The sequence below is a fragment of the Eschrichtius robustus genome, chromosome X (assembly GCF_028021215.1).
Source record: "Eschrichtius robustus isolate mEscRob2 chromosome X, mEscRob2.pri, whole genome shotgun sequence".
Lineage (NCBI taxonomy): Eukaryota > Metazoa > Chordata > Mammalia > Artiodactyla > Eschrichtiidae > Eschrichtius > Eschrichtius robustus.
The window spans coordinates 90433984-90454134 of NC_090845.1; positions in this window are offsets into that span (position 1 = coordinate 90433984).

Here is a 20151-nt window from a genome sequence, read left to right on the forward strand (position 1 = left end):
GAAAACTGGAAGTTTTTAAATAATTCTCTAACTCAATGAATCGGTTCTAAAGGGAAAAAGCAGCTCCAATATCAATGGTCGGTCACACACCGGGTCCCTGACATTAGGAGCAGGCAAGGAAGCCCCCTGTACCCAGTATTAATTGTGATTACTCTAGAATACTAGCCAATGCATCTAGGCAAGAAAAGGAACTACAGAATGATGACACAAATGGCACTTTCAAGCTGAATCGACCACATGCCTAGAAAACCCTGGTGGGGGTGCGGGGAGGGAAGCAGAAATAACAGATGCAGGCCAACAAAATATCACTTCACAGAGTTCAACAGCTTCAACTCTGCATACAATTCAGATGAAAACTGGCGAGCAAAATGTGTATTCATGAAAACATTGAAGTCTAAAAAGGGATATAAAAGGTTTGAACAAATGAACCTGCTTTTTTTTTTGGCCGCACCGCGAAGCATGCGGGATTTTACTTCCCCACTAGAGATTGAACCTGGGCCCGCTGCAATGGAAGCGTGGAGTCCTAACCACTGGACCACCAGGCAAGTCCCAAACATGCTTCTTGAGAGAGAAAGACTCAGGATTGAAAAGAAAATCAAATTTCACCCATGTTAGTTAATGAATTTAAATAAATTCGTGTAAAATTTCCCATGGAGCTTAATGTGTGTGTGTGTGTGTGTGTGTCCATGAGGTAAAGTAAGAGTAAATTAAGAATAAAGAAAATTCTTGGTACAAGGAGAGGAAATTTCAGTAATTGATCAGTAAGTGGGTTTTAGAACTTAATAAAAATTATCTTTGTTACTACAAAGGAAAAAAAATCCCCACCTACATAGAAAATTATTCTCAACTCTACTACTGAGGCAAATCCTAGTTGGTTAAGTTTAGAAAAGGTCTGTGTGGTAAAACATACATACAACATAAGCATACATAAACTTCAACAACAAAAACAAGAAAAAACTCTAAGCAGATTTAAAACATTGATACAGAAAATTATGCACTATACGAGGAATAAAATGTTTTCTGTTAAAAATGACAGGGTGTGGAATGAGTGAATTATTTACAAGCAAGGCAATCCCAAGAAGAACAAGCAAGGGGATTTCAAAATGAACAAAAATCACATTAATTGACCACATCTCACTTTTCATGGCTCTGAAAAGGGCCTTCAGTTTCCGCAAACAGGTCCTCATCCTACCTCCAAGCTTTACTAGGAGCTTGATGTAGGCACTGGTGTTCTCAGAAATGGTGATCTGAGCCACTTCCCTAGCAGCAGCAGCTTCACAGACGTCCAGCCCTTCCTAGAGGGTGTTGTCCAGTGCTTGTTATAAAGGGTCAGACCCAACACGCTCAAAGCAGTTCTCCAGGCACATGGCCTTGGAAAAGTTTTCTGTGTTGGGGAACCTGCTTTCAAAACTCATAGAAGTAGTTACTACAGCTCTTTCCACTGCATCTTTTCCTCTTACCTTTCTTGTTCTTCTTGGATTTGGGCTAGTCTTGTGTTTTATGAAGCCCCATGGCACGATAAACCAGACATGAGACTGCCTTGGAAGAAAAGAGCATGGGCTCTGGAATACTGAGACAACATTCAAAAGAGACATTGGATTAACCCAAAGCCTGATTGGATTAAAAGCAACATAAGGATTCATGTAAATAAAACATTCCAGCTCAACTCTGAAAGGATAGTCCTCCTACTCGCATCGAATAATGAGAGGGCAAGAGGCTATTAGTAAAGTAACTGAGGATGGCCTCCAGCAAGAGCACTTTGAAAAGATTCCACCAACAGCACCTAAATTGTGTAGACTTCAGTTTCAGAGGTTTTCGAGCTTTTATTTACCACTACTCACATTAAGAAAAACATTTTAAAACAGACCCAGGCAGCACAGAGAAATACATATTGCACAAAATAGCTAAACAAAATATTGAAACAGCATGAATTTTAATATGAGCAATGAACTTTGAGATTAATCTTCTAATTTAGTACATTTTATTCTGTCGTTTTATTTTCTCCCTTATTGTATTTCTTTTTTTTTTTTTTTCCAATATTCTATTCCTGACTAACAAGTGTTTCCTAACCTGTGGTATGGAAGAAAATAAAAGCACAGCGAGCCAATAAGAGTAGGGCACACTGCACTGTCCAGAGGCTCAGCCAATAAAACGACCCTTCCCTACTGCCAGCCACAGTGAGTCCTCAGAAGAATAGGTATGTGATACAAATGAAGCAGTAAGGTCCCTCATGGGATTTTTCACCCCGGGGATTGAAAAGAAACCTTCTTTTTGTTTGTTTGCTTGCTTGTTTGTATTTGTGTTTCTTCATCATAGAGATTTAAGATTGTGCATCTAGGATTACCAGTGGAAGTGATCCTTGTTTCTTGGAGCAAGAGATTAACGTGAGATCAGAAATGAGAAAGTTCTTATTGGAGGAAGAGGTGGAGAGGAGGAAACAGAATGGCATTGAAGCCTCGATTCCAGTCCCTGGGTCCCTATCAGTTCCTGCAACTTCTCCTCCAATGGAAGGACTCTGCTACCTCCCCTCCCACTCCACCCAATCTCAACCACCAAGGCCAGGGCTGAGGTTACTCTGGTTTCTCACTTTTTCCTCCTTTAGTTTTTCCCTTAGTTAGTTCTAATCCAGGAGAGAAAAATTTGAGATGAATATGGAATTACCATTTCTAATCATGTTGCCACCCATTGCAGACTGGTAGAGATTTAGGGACTCATGTATAGATGAAAAGAGCTTTGGAAAGTCATCCTTACAATGATGTCATTTACCTTCCCTTAAGTTCCCTTAATATTTTTAAAGGGTATAACTCCAATCCTTTTGCAGGGTATGAAGGTAATACTATACATGTGTGCTGTAAACATTTCAGCTTACACAGAGAATGCAAAATGTAGATAGTGAGAAAACACACCCCACTCCCATATTCTCATTTTCCAGCGACAACTACTTTTAAGACTTTGGTATGTTTTGCTTTCATATTTATACAGATAATTTGGGGTTATTGGCTGTAAGTAGAAACATGGTGTGGCAGCTCCAAGACACTGCCTTGGTGGCATGTGCCACTGCCTCTTTTTCTCCCTTTCCTCCATCCTTATGGGTTGGATGAGATCACTTCAATCATGAGGATAAGGGCCACACACCACGTGTGACAGTGTAGAGTTTCAAGTGATCAATCGATTCCTATACAGCAGAAGCTACTGCAGCTGCTACGTTGGCCGGGTACACTTTCATAGATTAGGTAAGAAGACAAGGAGACAACTGTCTAAATGGATTTAGACCATTATTTACTTCTGGCACAGCAGGTAGCATGAGCTTCATGTTAGCATTGTTTTCCCTTGCCCTCTAAGTCCTATGGGGATGATGTGAAGCAGCCAGGTTGATACTGTATATCCAGTGGATCTGCATCACAGCTAAGGAACATTGAGCTTAGGAACACCCCGATTTTATAAGGAGACTCCTGGCAAACTTTGCCCAGCATAGAGGCATTATCTTTACTATCTTGTTCAGGAATCAAATCTGTTCTCTGACCCAGAGGTAGATACTATCTCATCTTCCAAGGCTGTTTGCTCTGAAAACAACCTTGAGAAGATATTTTTAGACAAAAGTTGTCATAAGACATGTAGAAATGCCATGAAGAATTGCCTCCCAATAGTGAATGCAGGGAGCCTGGATCACTAGCCACTTCACGGAACCAATGGAACCAATTGCCTACTTCTAGATTTCTTTTATGTAAGATTATTAGCTTGTGCAGTTACACCACTGTTCATTCAATCATTCTATCACAAATATCGGAATCTACCCTTAGCCAAAGAACAAACTTTGTTTTAATTCAAATCATACGTATATTTAGAACACAATAAGATATTCCAAGCTCACCTTGTGGCTTCCCTGCTTCTCCGCAACTTCTTTGAAGCTGAGCAATTTGGACAATTGTGATGGCAAAACATAGGTAATATATTAATCCTTCAGCTATGGACTGAATGTCTGTGCCCCCTCAAAATTCGTATGTTGAAATCCTAACCCTGAATGTGATGGTATTAAGAGGCAGGGCCTTTGAGAGGTGATTAGCTCATGAAGGTATAGCCCTCATGAGTGGGATTAGTGGACTTACAAAAGGGACCCTAGGGAGCTCCCTTGCTCCTTCCACCATGTGAGGACATAGCGAGAAGACATGTATCTTTGTATTAGAAATATGAGATAAATTTTCATCACTATGGTAACAATGAAAAAATTGGGGGGCATCCATAATGATGAACCACTATATCGATGTAAAAAATTTTAATTTTATTGTAAAGTAATTCGAAATGCTACCACAGAAATGTATTTTTAAATGTATTTACATGGAAAGATGGTGATAATAAGTGCAAGTGCAGTTTACAAAGATTGTAAGTGGCAGAGATCCATTTTTTTCTTATATAGGTCTCTATCCATAGGTCTCAAAAGAAAAATCTTTTTGTTCTTCCTACATAAAGCTTTTTCTTCAGCATAATAAGAGGCTGCACTTTCTGCCTGGAGGCAGTCAGTATCCCTGCACGCTGGCCCCGCGCCCCCCCCCCCTTTCCACTCAGACTTCCAGAAAGCTCTGACTGGCAGGTTTTGGTCACAGCCCCTCCCTCCCACCTTCCAGTTCAAGCTGCAGTTTAGGCTTCTGTCACGAGGTGGCACCAACACACCTCTATTTTAAAATTTCTCTGCAAAGTTCGAGCAGAAATATACAATACCTTCCCTCAAAACTCAGCCTTTGAACCAATGTACAGAATGATTCTAATTCTGTCTGAAAAAAAAACCCTGATGGGTGTAAAAGAAGACTGTAAAAACATATACTCTGGGGCCTGCATACAATGAAACATCAGGTAACGGGAGCGCCTTGGTAGCCGGCAGCAGACAAGAGAAGAGCAGTGCAGAGTAGGCAGGAGGTGACGGGGCGCTAGAGCGGGTCTGGACAGCTGTCTCCTCTGGATGCCAGAGGATGGGGAACAGACAGATGAGAAGCCTGTACATGGGGTCGGCTAATGGAGGGTGAACATCCTGCTCTCTGGGAGGGACCCCTCTACAGTGTGGACAAGTTAACCTACACTGATGAAGGAAGAGATACATCAATGAACGAGAAGTAGACTTGGGGTCAACAGCAAATATAACAGCTTTCATATATATATGAATTTTCTAAACAGGATTGATATCATAGTAAACAAACCATTCCAAGACATATGTTATTCTTTGCAATAGGTGCTCCTTTTCATTAAAAAGTAAAATGGGTATGGGGATGCCATCTGGTGGCCAGATGCAGGATTGCAGTTCTGAGAGGCTCAGACCAGCAAGGGGGAGGGAGAGGAGGAGGTGGGATCTTGGCTTAGTGGTATCAGCCAGTATTTTCTGGAATTTTGCACCTACTATGAGAAGTCTTTCTGTGTCCACCATTTTCTGAGATGTCTGAACCTGAGACTGGATGCCCGGCCCTGCCCCAAACTGAAGAGAAAGCTGCACTTGTGAGTTTGTGAATGTTCAGTGGGGAGCCAAGGGATGCGGTCCAACACCCAGGTCTCTTGGCACAAGGGGCAGGATTTCTTCTCCTCTGTCATCTTCCTCACCCAGAGGGGTTGGTAAGTAAGTACCCACGTGAGTACTTCCTCCAATATGAACTTTCTCATCTCTATTCTCACATATGCTCATCTATGTGTCTTTCTATACCCAGAGCTCCAAAACTAGAAGAAGAGGTGATATATTAAGAAGAAACTTCATGCCATTTCAAGGGTGATTGTTCAGACATAGAGTATAATAGGAAGCCTAAATGGGAGGAGTCACTCTTCTAGAGATAACACACACACAGAACCAGTCCAGAAATCTCCCACTTTGACCCATGACCCAGCAAAGATCTAAACAACAGTATCTGAAACTTCTTGTTCCTGCCCTTGAAGATCAGCGAGAATCAAAGCACTCCAAAAGTTGCCTTATCCTTCATTCTGCATCCAGCTCTGTCTGGGAGTGATATCCCTTCAGAGAAATTAACATGTCAGCACTTGTTCAAAAAGAACTGGGAACTCTGCTGTAAGTACTATTTGAAATTTTGGGTTCAGAGTTATCATTTTGTTTTTCTTTCCAAATATGCCTTTTCATTGGGGGAAAAACATGTAGAAAGTGGAGGAGAAAACATGTATAAAATTGAGCCCATACACCAGTCAGCATCAGAATTGCAGCTCTGAAAGTCTCAGACCAGGAGTCCAGCAAGGGGTGTGGGAGTGAGAGAACCGTCTTGCTTGATTACATCAGCAGAGTTTTTTGGAATTTTCCACCCGTTGGCAACAATCCTTCTAAATCCATGACTTTCTAAGATGCTTGATGTGTAAACTCCAGACACGAAATACAGCACTGATGAGAAAGCTGCATATATCAGCAAGTCAATATTTGAGGTGAAAGAGTTTAAGACATAGAAACATAAACACACAAATGCGCACACAGGCACACGCACACAGATTCACTGATACATCTCCACCATAGAAACAGACACAGCTAAATAATCACACATAAATACCTGTTTTCAAATAAATTTGTTAAATTTTCTTCTTTTCCCCATAAAATTTACTTTCAATATATTTCCAAAGCAATAACATCGAGTACATTTCTTTAAAGTATTTTCTTTTTTCTTTTGAATTTTTATCTCAATAATTTTCTTAATTACAACATTTCAAGCAATGTAGAAATGTATATTTATAAAATAAAATTATCCTGTATCCTTCACTTGCCTAATTTCCATCCCTGACCTAAAGTTGTCCATTGTCAGTAGATTGGTGCATGCTCTCCAGATGTATTTGTGGTTCTCTGAAAATGATATATTAATTTGTATTTATGTATACACAAATATGTATTCACATTCACGTATTCTTTTTCTATATTGCAATCTCATCCAGGATTTTTTTTTAATGTCTGAAACATTTATATTAACATATTTCCATACATATTTCCATACAAATACAAATATAAGATTTTTAGAAATTTCATGTAATGTCTGAAACATTTATATTAACATATTTCCATGCAAATAACCCAATAAAAGTTTAGTATTAGTTGTTTTGTTTGTTTTTTTATACTGCAGGCTCTTATTAGTCATCAATTTTATACACATCAGTGTATACATGTCAATCCCAATCGCCCAATTCAGCACACCACCATCCCCACCCCACCGCAGTTTTCCCCCCTTGGTGTCCATATGTCCATTCTCTACATCTGTGTCTCAACTTCTGCCCTGCAAACTGGCTCATCTGTACCATTTTTCTAGGTTCCACATACATGCATTAATATACGATATTTGTTTTTCTCTTTCTGACTTACTTCACTCTGTATGACAGTCTCTAGATCCATCCACGTCTCAACAAATGACTCAATTTCGTTCCTTTTTATGGCTGAGTAATATTCCATTGTATATATGTACCACAACTTCTTTATCCATTCGTCTGTTGATGGGCATTTAGGTTGCTTCCATGACCTGGCTATTGTAAACAGTGCTGCAATAAACATTCGGGTGCATGTGTCTTTTTGAATTACGGTTTTCTCTGGGTATATGCCCAGTAGTGGGATTGCTGGGTCATATGGTAATTCTAGTTTTAGTTTTTTAAGTAACCTCCATATTGTTCTCCATAGTGGCTGTATCAATTTACATTCCCACCAACAGTGCAAGAGGTTTCCCTTTTCTCCACACCCTCTCCAGCATTTGTTGTTTGTAGATTTTCTGATGATGCCCATTCTAACAGGAGTGAGGTGATACCTCATTGTAGTTTTGATTTGCATTTCTCTAATAATTAGTGATGTTGAGCATCTTTTCATGTGCTTCGTGGCCGTCTGTATGTCTTCTTTGGAGAAATGTCTATTTAGGTCTTCTGCCCATTTTTGGATTGGGGTGTTTGTTTCTTTAATATTGAGCTGAATGAGCTGTTTATATATTTTGGAGATTAATCCTTTGTCCGTTGATTCATTTGCAAATATTTTCTCCCATTCTGAGGGTTGTCTTTTCGTCTTGTTTATGGTTTCCTTTGCTGTGCAAAAGCTTTGAAGTTTCATTAGGTCCCACTTGTTTATTTTTGTTTTTATTTCCATTACTCTAGGAGGTGGATCAAAAAAGATCTTGCTGTGATTTATGTCAAAGAGTGTTCTTCCTATGTTTTCCTCTAAGAGTTTTATAGTGTCCAGTCTTATATTTAGGTCTCTAATCCATTTTGAGTTTATTTTTGTGTATGGTGTTAGGGAGTATTCTAATTTCATTCTTTTACATGTAGCTGTCCAGTTTTCCCAGCACCACTTATGAAGAGACTGTCTTTTCTCCATTGTGTATCTTTGCCTCCTTTGTCATAGATTAGTTGACCATAGGTGCGTGGGTTAATCTCTGGGCTTTCTATCTTGTTCCATTGATCTATGTTTCTGTTTTTGTGCCAGTACCATATTGTCTTGATTACTGTAGCTTTGTAGTAGAGTCTGAAGTCAGGGAGTCTGATTCCTCCAGCTCCATTTTTTTCCCTCAAGACTGCTTTGGCTATTCGGGGTCTTTTGTGTCTCCATACAAATTTTAAGATGATTTGTTCTAGCTCCGTAAAAAATGCCATTGGTAATTTGATAGGGATTGCATTGAATCTGTAGATTGCTTTGGGTAGTATACTCATTTTCACAATGTTGATTCTTCCAATCCAAGAACATGGTATATCTCTCCATCTGTTGGTATCATCTTTAATTTCTTTCATCAGTGTCTTATAGTTTTCTGCATACAGGTCTTTTGTCTCCCTAGGTAGGTTTATTCCTAGGTATTTTATTCTTTTTGTTGCAATGGTAAATGGGAGTGTTTCCATAATTTCTCTTTCAGATTTTTCATCATTAGTGTATAGGAATGCAAGAGATTTCTGTGCATTAATTTTGTATCCTGCAACTTTACCATATTCATTAATTAGCTCTAGCAGTTTTCTGGTGGCAGTTTTAGGATTCTCTATGTATAGTATCATGTCATCCGCAAACAGTGACAGTTTTACTTCTTCTTTTCCAATTTGTATTCCTTTTATTTCTTTTTCTTCTCTGATTGCCGTGGCTAGGACTTCCAGAACTATGTTGAATAATAGTGGTGAGAGTGGACATCCTTGTCTCGTTCCTGATCTTAGAGGAAATGCTTTCAGTTTTTCACCATTGAGAATGATGTTTGCTGTGGGTTTGTCATATATGGCCTTTATTATGTTGAGGTAGGTTCCCTCTATGCCCACTTTCTGGAGAGTTTTTATCATAAATGGGTGTTGAATTTTGTCAGAAGCTTTTTCTGCATCTATTGAGATGATCATATGGCTTTTATTCTTCAATTTGTTAATATGGTGTATCACGTTGATTGATTTGCGTATATTGAAGAATCCTTGCATCCCTGGGATAAATCCCACTTGATCGTGGTGTATGATCCTTTTAATGTGTTGTTGGATTCTGTTTGCTAGCATTTTGTTGAGGATTTTTGCATCTATATTCATCAGTGATATTGGTCTGTAATTTTCTTTTTTTGTAGTGTCTTTGTCTGGTTTTGGTATCAGGGTGATGGTGGCCTCATAGAATGAGTTTGGGAGTGTTCCTTCCTCTGCAATCTTTTGGAAGAGTTTGAGAAGGATGGGTGTTAGCTCTTCTGTAAATGTTTGATAGAATTCACCTGTGAAGCCATCTGGTCCTGGACTTTTGTTTGTTGGAAGATTTTTAATCACAGTTTCAATTTCATTACTTGTGATTGGTCTGTTCATATTTTCTGTTTCTTCCTGGTTCAGTCTTGGAAGGTTATACCTTTCTAAGAATTTGTCCATTTCTTCCAGGTTGTCCATTTTATTGGCATAAAGTTGCTTGTAGTAGTCTCTTAGGATGCTTTGTATTTCTGCGGTGTCTGTTGTAACTTCTCCTTTTTCATTTCTGATTTTATTGATTTGAGTCCTCTCCCTCTTTTTCTTGATGAGTCTGGCTAATGGCTTATCAATTTTGTTTATCTTCTCAAAGAACCAACTTTTAGTTTTATTGATCTTTGCTATTGTTTCCTTTGTTTCTATTTCATTTATTTCAGCTCTGATCTTTATGATTTCTTTCCTTCTGCTAACTTTGGGTTTTGTGTGTTCTTCTTTCTCTAGTTTCTTTAGGTGTAAGGTTAGATTGTTTACTTGAGATTTTTCTTGTTTCTTTAGGTAGGCTTGTATAGCTATAAACTTCCCTCTTAGAACTGCTTTTGCTGCATCCCATAGGTTTTGGGTCGTCGTGTTTTCATTGTCATTTGTCTCTAGATATTTTTTTATATCCTCTTTGATTTCTTCAGTGATCTCTTGGTTATTTAGTAACGTATTGTTTAGCCTCCATGTGTTTGTCTTTTTTACGTTTTTTTCCCTGTAATTCATTTCTAATCTCATAGCATTGTGGTCAGAAAAGATGCTTGATATGATTTCAATTTTCTTAAATTTACTGAGGCTTGATTTGTGACCCAAGATGTGATCTATCCTGGAGAATGTTCCGTGCGCACTTGAGAAGAACGTGTAATCTGCTGTTTTTGGATGGAATGTCCTATATATATCAATTAAATCTATCTGGTCTATTGTGTCATTTAAAGCTTCTGTTTCCTTATTTATTTTCATTTTGGATGATCTGTCCATTGGTGTAAGTGAGGTGTTAAAGTCCCCCACTATTATTGTGTTACTGTTGATTTCCTCTTTTATAGCTGTTAGCAGTTGCCTTATATATTGAGGTGCTCCTATGTTGGGAGCATATATATTTATAATTGTTATATCTTCTTCTTGGATTGATCCCTGGATCATTATGTAGTGTCCTTCCTTGTCTCTTGTAACATTCTTTATTTTAAAGTCTATTTTATCTGATATGAGTATAGCTACTCCAGCTTTCTTTTGATTTCCATTTCCATGGAATATCTTTTTCCATCCCCTCACTTTCAGTCTGTATGTCCCTAGGTCTAAAGTGGGTCTCTTGTAGACAGCATATATATGGGTCTTGTTTTTGTATCCATTCAGTCAGTCTATGTCTTTTGGTTGGGGCATTTAATCCATTCACGTTTAAGGTAATTATCAATATGTATGTTCCTATGACCATTTTCTTAATTGTTTGGGGTTTGCTTTTGTAGGTCCTTTTCTTCTCTGTGTTTCCCACTTAAAGAAGTTCCTTTAGCATTTGTTGTAGAGCTGGTTGGGTGGTGCTGAATTCTCTTAGCTTTTGCTTGTCTGTAAAGCTTTTGATTTCTCCATCAAATCTAAATGAGATCCTTGCCGGGTAGAGTAATCTTGGTTGTAGGTTCTTCCCTTTCATCACTTTAAGTATATCATGCCACTCCCTTCTGGCTTGTAGAGTTTCTGCTGAGAAATCAGCTGTTAACCTTATGGGAGTTCCCTTGTATGTTATTTGTCGTTTTTCCCTTGCTGCTTTCAATAATTTTTCTTTGTCTTTAATTTTTGCCACTTTAATTACTATGTGTCTCGGCGTGTTTCTCCTTGGGTTTATTCTGTATGGGACTCTCTGTGCTTCCTGGACTTGGGTGGCTATTTCCTTTCCCATGTTAGGGAAGTTTTCAACTATAATCTCTTCAAATATTTTCTCTGGTCCTTTCTCTCTCTCTTCTCCTTCTGGGACCCCTATAATGCGAATGTTGTTGCGTTTAATGTTGTCCCAGAGGTCTCTTAGGCTGTCTTCCTTTCTTTTCATTCTTTTTTCTTTAGTCTGTTCCGCAGCAGTGAATTCCACCATTCTGTCTTCCAGGTCACTTATCCGTTCTTCTGCCTCAGTTATTCTGCTATTGATTCCTTCTAGTGTAGTTTTCATTTCACTTATTGTATTGGTCATCTCTGTTTGTTTGTTCTTTAATTCTTCTAGGTCTTTGTTAATCATTTCTTGCATCTTCTCAATCTTTGCCTCCATTCTTATTCCGAGGTCCTGGATCATCTTCACTATCATTATTCTGAATTCTTTTTCTGGAAGGTTGCCTATCTCCACTTCATTTAGTTGTTTTTCTGGGGTTTTTTCTTGTTCCTTCATCTGGTACATAGCCCTCTGCCTTTTCATCTTGTCTATCTTTCTGTAACTGTGGTTTTTGGTCCACAGGCTGCAGGATTGTAGTTTTTCTTGCTTCTGCTGTCTGCCCTCTGGTGGTTGAGGCTATCTAAGAGGCTCGATGGGAGGCTCTGGTGGTGGGTAGAGCTGACTGTTGCTGTGGCGGTCAGAGCTCAGTAAAACCTTAATCCACTTGACTGTTGATGGGTGGGGCTGGGTTCCCTCCCTGTTGGTTGTTTTGCCTGAGGCAACCCAACACTGGAGCCTACCCGTGCTCTTTGGTGGGGTTAATGGCAGACTCTGGGAGGGCTCACGCCAAGGAGAACTTCCCAGAACCTCTGCTGCCAGTGTCCTTATCCCCACAGTGAAACAGAGCCACCACCCGCCTCTGCAGGAGACCTCCCAACACCAGCAGGTAGGTCTGGTTCAGTCTCCCCCAGGGTCACTGCTCCTTCCCCTGGGTCCCGATGCACACATTACTTTGTGTGTGTCCTCCAAGAGTGGGGTCTCTGTTTCCCCCAGTCCTGTCAAAGTCCTGCAATCAATTCCCACTAGGCTTCAAAGTCTGATTCCCTAGGAATTCCTCCTCCCGTTGCCGGACCCCCAGGTTGGGAAGCCTGACATGGGGCTCAGAACCTTCACTCCAGTGGGTGGACTTCTGTGGTATAAGTGTTCGCCAGTCTGTGAGTCACCCACCCAGCAGTTATGGGATTTGATTTTACTCTGATTGCGCCCCTCCTACCGTCTCACTGTGGCTTCTCCTCTGTCCTTGGATGTGGGGTATCCTCCTTGGTGAATTCCAGGGTCATCCTGTCCATGATTGTCCAGCAGCCAGTTGTGATTCTGGTGCTCTCGCAAGAGGGAGTGAGAGCACCTCATCCAGGATTTTTATTCTCAGGATTTTAATTTGCATTTCATTAACTAATGTGTTTCGGAATACCTTCAGATATTTATTGGGCATGAATATTGATTATTCTTTAAATGGATATCCTGTTCTTATCATCTGCCGGTCTCTTCCTGTTTAATAGTAAGCATGCTTTATAAACTATTGATATAAACCCTACATTGTTTGCAGATGTTTTCTCTTGGATTTTCAGTCAACTGTTACTTATTTTTCCAAACAGAAAGTGTTCAAAATTTTTCATTAATTTGTTGATTTTAAAGCAATACAGATCATTGTAATAGAAACTGAACAATACCCTAGCCATCATCGATTACCCACATTAGAGCATTCAAAGCCCTGGAGCCTTCAGAACACAATGGAAAAGCGTTAGAGTAATTCCAGTTTTAACTACTGCACAAGCATTTAGAAGGCTGTTTTCCTGATTTATTTAACCTTCTCCTAACTGCTATAATCTGATCTGGAAAATGGGAATAATCACTGGTAGTGTGAATAGCTGCTAAGTTTAAGGCAGATAAAATGTAAAATATCTCTTGCTTAAAGAAGTACTGTGACCTTTTTTTTTTCTTTCTTTCCTGGTTTTCTTTCAGGAAAGAACAACACCTCTGTTTGTGCCTGAGCCCCACAGAGTCCCTCAGGAACAAACTAATCAATCCCTTAACCCCATATCTTGGCCTCTTGGCCCAAAGAGCAAGATCCCATCTCCAGTGCTACCTTCGTCACCCGGGTGGTATTTAAAATTAAGCCAGAAAGCTCATTGTCTAAAACTGTGGATCCTGAGTGTCCTGTGGAGTGGGCAAGAGATGGAGACCCAATCCAGTCACCCATAGATGTTTAACCCTGGAGAGTATGACCCTTTCAGAGCTTGAGCTTCATCATCTGTACATTGGAAATGAGGTTACCTTCTCATTTGTGAAGATAAAATGTTAAAATCGAGGAAACATGGGTGCTATATAATAGGATTTCAACAAATGCTTGTTCTTTCCCCACCCTGCCTCCTCTCTCTCCTGAAAGAGATGGCTTTGACCCAAAACAAAGGGCATAGCTATCATAGATAGCATCTAGAATGTAGCATCAGGAAGTCACACACACACACACACACTTTTATATAATATATGAGCTTCGGTACCATTTCTGTATTTTAGGATATATTCTCTGATTGAATTGAGATAATGGAGGAAGATCATCACGCCTTTTTTTTTTTAATCTTATGTGTAATCCTTTCCTTGTTTCTTAAAAAAAATCTTCTTTTAGGTGTATTAAGAGGGTAAATCTCATGTTAAGTGTCCTTTCCTTGTCTCTGTACCTTGTAGGCTGAATGTGAGAAAAGCAGATTCCCTTTGAACTCTAGATAAAAGAGACATTTGAGGGGAACAACACCTAATAAAGGGTCTGCTGGACAGAAGATTGGAGCCAGGATACTTGGGTCCCAAGATCCCCAAGCAGACCCATCACTGAACCTTGGATGAGTCACTTCTCCTATGGTGGCCTCAGTCCTAACACAGAGTCATACTGACTCTCACCTTGTGGTCAGGGTTGTGGGCTTTGGAGTCTGATAAACTGGAGTTTGAACCAAGGCACTATTAATTGATGGTTGCCCTTTCTTGTATAGGTTTCCTTGGGCACACCTGCCAGGGATTCTGGGTATGTATTTGTGGGTCCATTTAAGGTGTCATCAGATAGATACAATCTGCTAAACATGACCAAATTGCTCTGCAGAGTCGAGGTACCAGGTCACAATCCAACCAGTTGTGTATGGGAGTTCCCATTGCTCTACATTGTCCATCTAAAGCGGAGTCTGAGTGCCTGATTCCAAACGCAGACCTTTGAGTCAAGCACATGGGGATTATGATAACAGCTCTTTCTCTTAGTAGCTGTGTGACCCTGGAACATGGACTTAACCTCTCTGAGCCTCACTCTTATAATATGTAAAAGGACATTCTGATACCAAACAGAATATCTGGAACATATAGACTGGCAGCAAATGTATGTTTCCTTCCCATTCCATCTTTCCTTTATTTAAGACAGATATTATTTTAACCCAATATTATTACTGTGTCTTAGAAAACATTTGCGAATGTTATAAGAGAAAGGAAAACAAACATATTCGTGTATGTTATGTAACAGATTCAGGTGCATTTCTGTTATATAGAGTGTTACAGAATGAGGTATCTGATGGAATTGGGGTGGGGGAAAGTGCTTACTCTTTCCTATCGAATTGTGGCCTATTTGGGCCCAGTAGGTTCACATATATGTCCTTTGATATGTTTGGATGATTCTGTTTAAGACCTCCATTTCCTTGTTGATCTTATGCCTAGCTTTGCTTTCATTATGGAAAGTATGGGATTCAAGTCTCCAATAATTATTGTAGAATTATCTATTTCTTCCCCATTTTGGCCAATTTTTATTTCATATATGTTTTAGTTTCCTACTACTGCTGTAACATATTACCACAATTTTAGTGGCTCACAACAACAAATGCTTATTATTTTATAGATTTGGAGGTAGACAATTGAAATCAGTTCCACTGGACTAAAATCAAGGTTTTGGCAGGGCTTTTTTCCTTCTGAAGACTGTAGGAGAGGATCATTTCTTGCCTTTTCCAGCTTCTAGTGGCTGCCCCTATTCCTTGGCTTGTGGCCACATCACTCTGACTTCTGCTTCTGTTGTCACATTTCCTTTTCTGACTCTCCTCCTTTGCTTTATAAGGACCTTCGTGATTACATTGCACCCATCTGGATAATCCAGGATAATATTCACATCTCAGAACCCTTGACTAATCACATCTAAAAGGTCCCTTTTGATGCGTAAGGTTACATATTCACAGATTTTAGATATTAGGATGAGGGTATCTTTGGGGAGACATTATTCTACCTATGACAATGTATTTTGAGACTGTTGTTATGTGTGCATATGTTTATAATTGTTATATCTTGGACTGACCCTTTTATCATTATAAAATGTACCTTTTATCTCTAGTAACATTTTTGTGTGTATTTTGATTCTATTTTATCTGATACTTGTATAGCCACTCCAGCTCTCTTATGGTTGCTGTTTGTATGGTATATCTTTTTCTACCCATTCACACAAACCTATTTGTATTTTAAAATCTGAATTGTGTCTCCTACAGGCAACATATTATTGGATTGCCTTTTATTAATCCAGTTTGACAGTCTCTTATTTTGATTGGATTGTTTAATCCATTTATGTTTAATGTTATTATTAATATGGTAGGATTTATGTCTGCCAATTTACTTTTGATTTATTAACATATCAGGTCTTTCTTATTCTTCTGTTCCTCTTTTTCCTCTTTTATTTTTTCTTTTGTATTAAGTGAATGTTCTCAATATTCAAGTATTTCAATTTCCAAATACTTTTAATATTCAAATATTTCACTAGAGGAATATTTTGATTCCTCTAATAATTTTGTCACTATTTTTAAAAATAATTTCTTTCTTTCTTTATTTTTTGGCTGCATTGGGTTTTCTTTGCTGGGTGTGGGCTTTCTCTAGTTGTAGTGAGTGGGGGCTACTCTTCATTGCAGTGTGCAGGCTTCTCATTGTGGTGGCTTCTCTTGCTGCGGAGCACGGGCTCTAGGCCTATGGGCGTCAGTAGTTGTGGCACATGGGCTCAGTAGTTGTAGCACTTAGTTGCTCCGTGGCATGTGGGATCTTCCCGGACCAGGGCTTGAACCCATGTACCCTGCATTGGCAGGCGGATTCTTAACCACTGCGCCACCGGGGAAGTCTCTCACTATTTTTTTTTTTTCACTATTTTTTTAAAATAGTGATTTAGGACCTACAAAATATATCTTAACTTATCAGAATTTACTTTAGATTTAGACTAATTTCAGTGAAGTATAGAAAGATTACTCCCGTATGGCTGCATATGCTCCTCTACTTTTTGTTATTATTGTTATACTTATTGCCTATATATATATATATATATAAAATAAACCCAGTGATATATTGTTATGATGATTCCTTCACTTTATATAATTTTCTGTCTTTAAAGAAGAGAGGAGAAATAACATGTATATATTTATGAGTTTGGTATATTAGCCATCTAAATTTTCATTTCTGATTCTCCTCATTTCTTCCTATAGATTGAATTACCATCTTGTGTTATTTTCTTACGCTAATGCAGTTTTATTCCCACCTGCCTTTTTTTGTGCTGTTATTGTCAAATATATCACTTCTCCTCTACTGGCCTCAACTGGCCTCCTTGTCACCTAAGGAGTTCATGGAGCTTCATGAGATCCCCTCTGGAAAAGCATTTTGGGTTCTTAGATAGGAAAAAAAAAAGCAGTGACTGCCAACTAATTGCTTTCCAACTTACACAGCAGATATCATCAAGTTCTGCATTGGATGAACTCAATAATATGCTAAGTATTTTTGTTATTTTTAATTGAATGACAATTTGTGGTTAACTGGAGGATTACTGGCCTCAAGGAACCATGGGAACTCACCTTTCCTGAGTGTCTGCCACTTTGCATTTGTCATCATATGCATTTCTCACAATGCTCCTGTGTGGTAGAGATTATCAGCCACAATCTATAAAAGAAGAAATTAAGACCTAAAAAGGACTGGAAAAACTTTGATGAGATTTCACGATTAAATGTATTCCTTCCAATTAATTGGTATGCTTTCCTGTTTTATTTTTATTTTATTTTTTGCCTTTTAGGTTAGGTCAGAGAAACATCTGAACTGGATATCTGTAATATCTTTTGAACCACTGGATCATAAGTTACAGCAGAAGAACAAACTGTGATAACAGGTCTGCTGGGAAGGACAATGGAAGGAGAGTTAAGAGCTGTTTCTTCTAGTTCCTGACCCATCGCTGATTCTGAGGACTTGAGTAAGTCTCCTCCCCTCCACTGGCCCCATTTCTAAATCAGGGTTATGCTACTGAAGCCTGCCAAACAGGTGCTGATCCTCATCCCCTCCCAGAAGATATTTGACACTGTCTGGAGACATTTTTGGTCGTCACAGATCAGGTTGGAAGTTGTATTATGAGCAGTTAATGGATAGAGGCCAGAGATGCTGGTTAACTTTCTACAATGCACAGGAGAGCCTCCACAATAAAAACATTATATAGCCCAGAGTGTAATAGTGCTGAGGTTGAGAAACCCTTTTCCAGGCACCCCTACTCTCATTAGGAGCTCCCAGAGGTCACACACACATACACATCCTGGTACCTATAACTGAGAGTAACACGAATAGAGAAGCACCAGACTCATGTGCCCATTGCTCAGCTTTTTGCTATTAAGGTGTTCATGGATTTTCATATTAGGTTTTGTGATTTTGTTGGGGGTAGAGAGGGGAAAAAGTTTAGTTGAGCCTATTCAACCTACCCTTAAAACCATATCCTTTTTCAATAGAACTTGACTGTAAAAATGTTTAGCAGAGCATTGTTAAAGCAGGGAAATTATAGAAAGAAACTAAATATCCAAAACAGGAAATGTCTTTAATTAAAGCAAGTCTAAACAAATGATGGAATTTTAGGCAACCATTAAAATTAATTATGTTGAGCAAAGAGAAATTATTTTTTGACCTTTAAGACTGGCAAATATGAATTTAAGAAATTGGTGGTGATCATTTTGGCAAGTGTGTGGAAGGAACAGGCACTTTCATACATTGAGTCCCAATTTTTTTTCTTCATAATTTCTTCTTTTTTTTTTTCACACACACACACTGTATTTTATTTTTACAAGAGATAAATAGACTGACACCAAGCATTGTACATGGATGACCACAACAAAAGCAACAATGATTGCAATTACCAAACATGAAACACACTCATACTATGTCATAATATTGACATTCAGTCCAGTAATCCTCCACTGTAACAGCTCCTTTACTTTGCAGTGAAAATTGATTTGTATATTCTTTGCCTCTGAGTCCTTGTGGGATTTTTTTTTTAATTCAGACAGAAAGTCACAAAAATTATACTCATCCTCATCAGTTCACTCAGTCCCATGTAATTAATTTTTTTTTCATCTTGATCTTTTGTTAGCACTTTTATGAGTTCATCAGTTTTTCATTAGAGTTCTGAAAATGCTTATTCATTCAGTTCAGCAGTACAGTCAGTTACCAGAAACCTGTACTTGTCAGAGCCTTTTCCATGAATTTCTTGAAGATGAAACCCTTTTATAGGAACATATTTGCAAAATCATCAGAGTACACCCAGAACTGTCTGTAAATGACAAAAGACTTAAAAATGACCACGGTTAAAGATTTGATGAAAGTTCATAATAATGCAGTTGACAAGAAAATTAGTTATTTCTGAGATATACATTTTAAAGTAATAACTAGGATTATGACTTATAACATTATACCAGAACATATAAGATTTTTAGAAATTTCATGTAATGTCTGAAACATTTATATTAACATATTTCCATACATATTTCCATACAAATACAAATATAAGATTTTTAGAAATTTCATGTAATGTCTGAAACATTTATATTAACATATTTCATACATATTTCCATACAAATACAAATATAAGATTTTTAGAAATTTCATGTAATGTCTGAAACATTTATATTAACATATTTCCATACAAATAACCCAATGAAAGTTTAGTATTAGTTGTTTTGTTTGTTTTTTTATACTGAAGGTTCTTATTAGGCATCAATTTTATACACATCAGTGTATACATGTCAATCCCAATCGCCCAATTCAGCACACCACCATCCCCACCTCACCGCAGTTTTCCCCCCTTGGTGTCCATATGTCCGTTCTCTACATCTGTGTCTCAACTTTTGCCCTGCAAACTGGCTCATCTGTACCATTTTTCTAGGTTCCACATACATGCATTAATATACGATATTTGTTTTTCTCTTTCTGACTTACTTCACTCTGTATGACAGTCTCTAGATCCATCCACGTCTCAACAAATGACTCAATTTCGTTCCTTTTTATGGCTGAGTAATATTCCATTGTATATATGTACCACAACTTCTTTATCCATTCGTCTGTTGATGGGCATTTAGGTTGCTTCCATGACCTGGCTATTGTAAATAGTGCTGCAATGAACATTCGGGTGCATGTGTCTTTTTGAATTACGGTTTTCTCTGGGTATATGCCCAGTAGTGGGATTGCTGGGTCATATGGTAATTCTAGTTTTAGTTTTTTAAGGAACCTCCATACTGTTCTCCATGGTGGCTGTATCAATTTACATTCCCACCAACAGTGCAAGAGGTTTCCCTTTT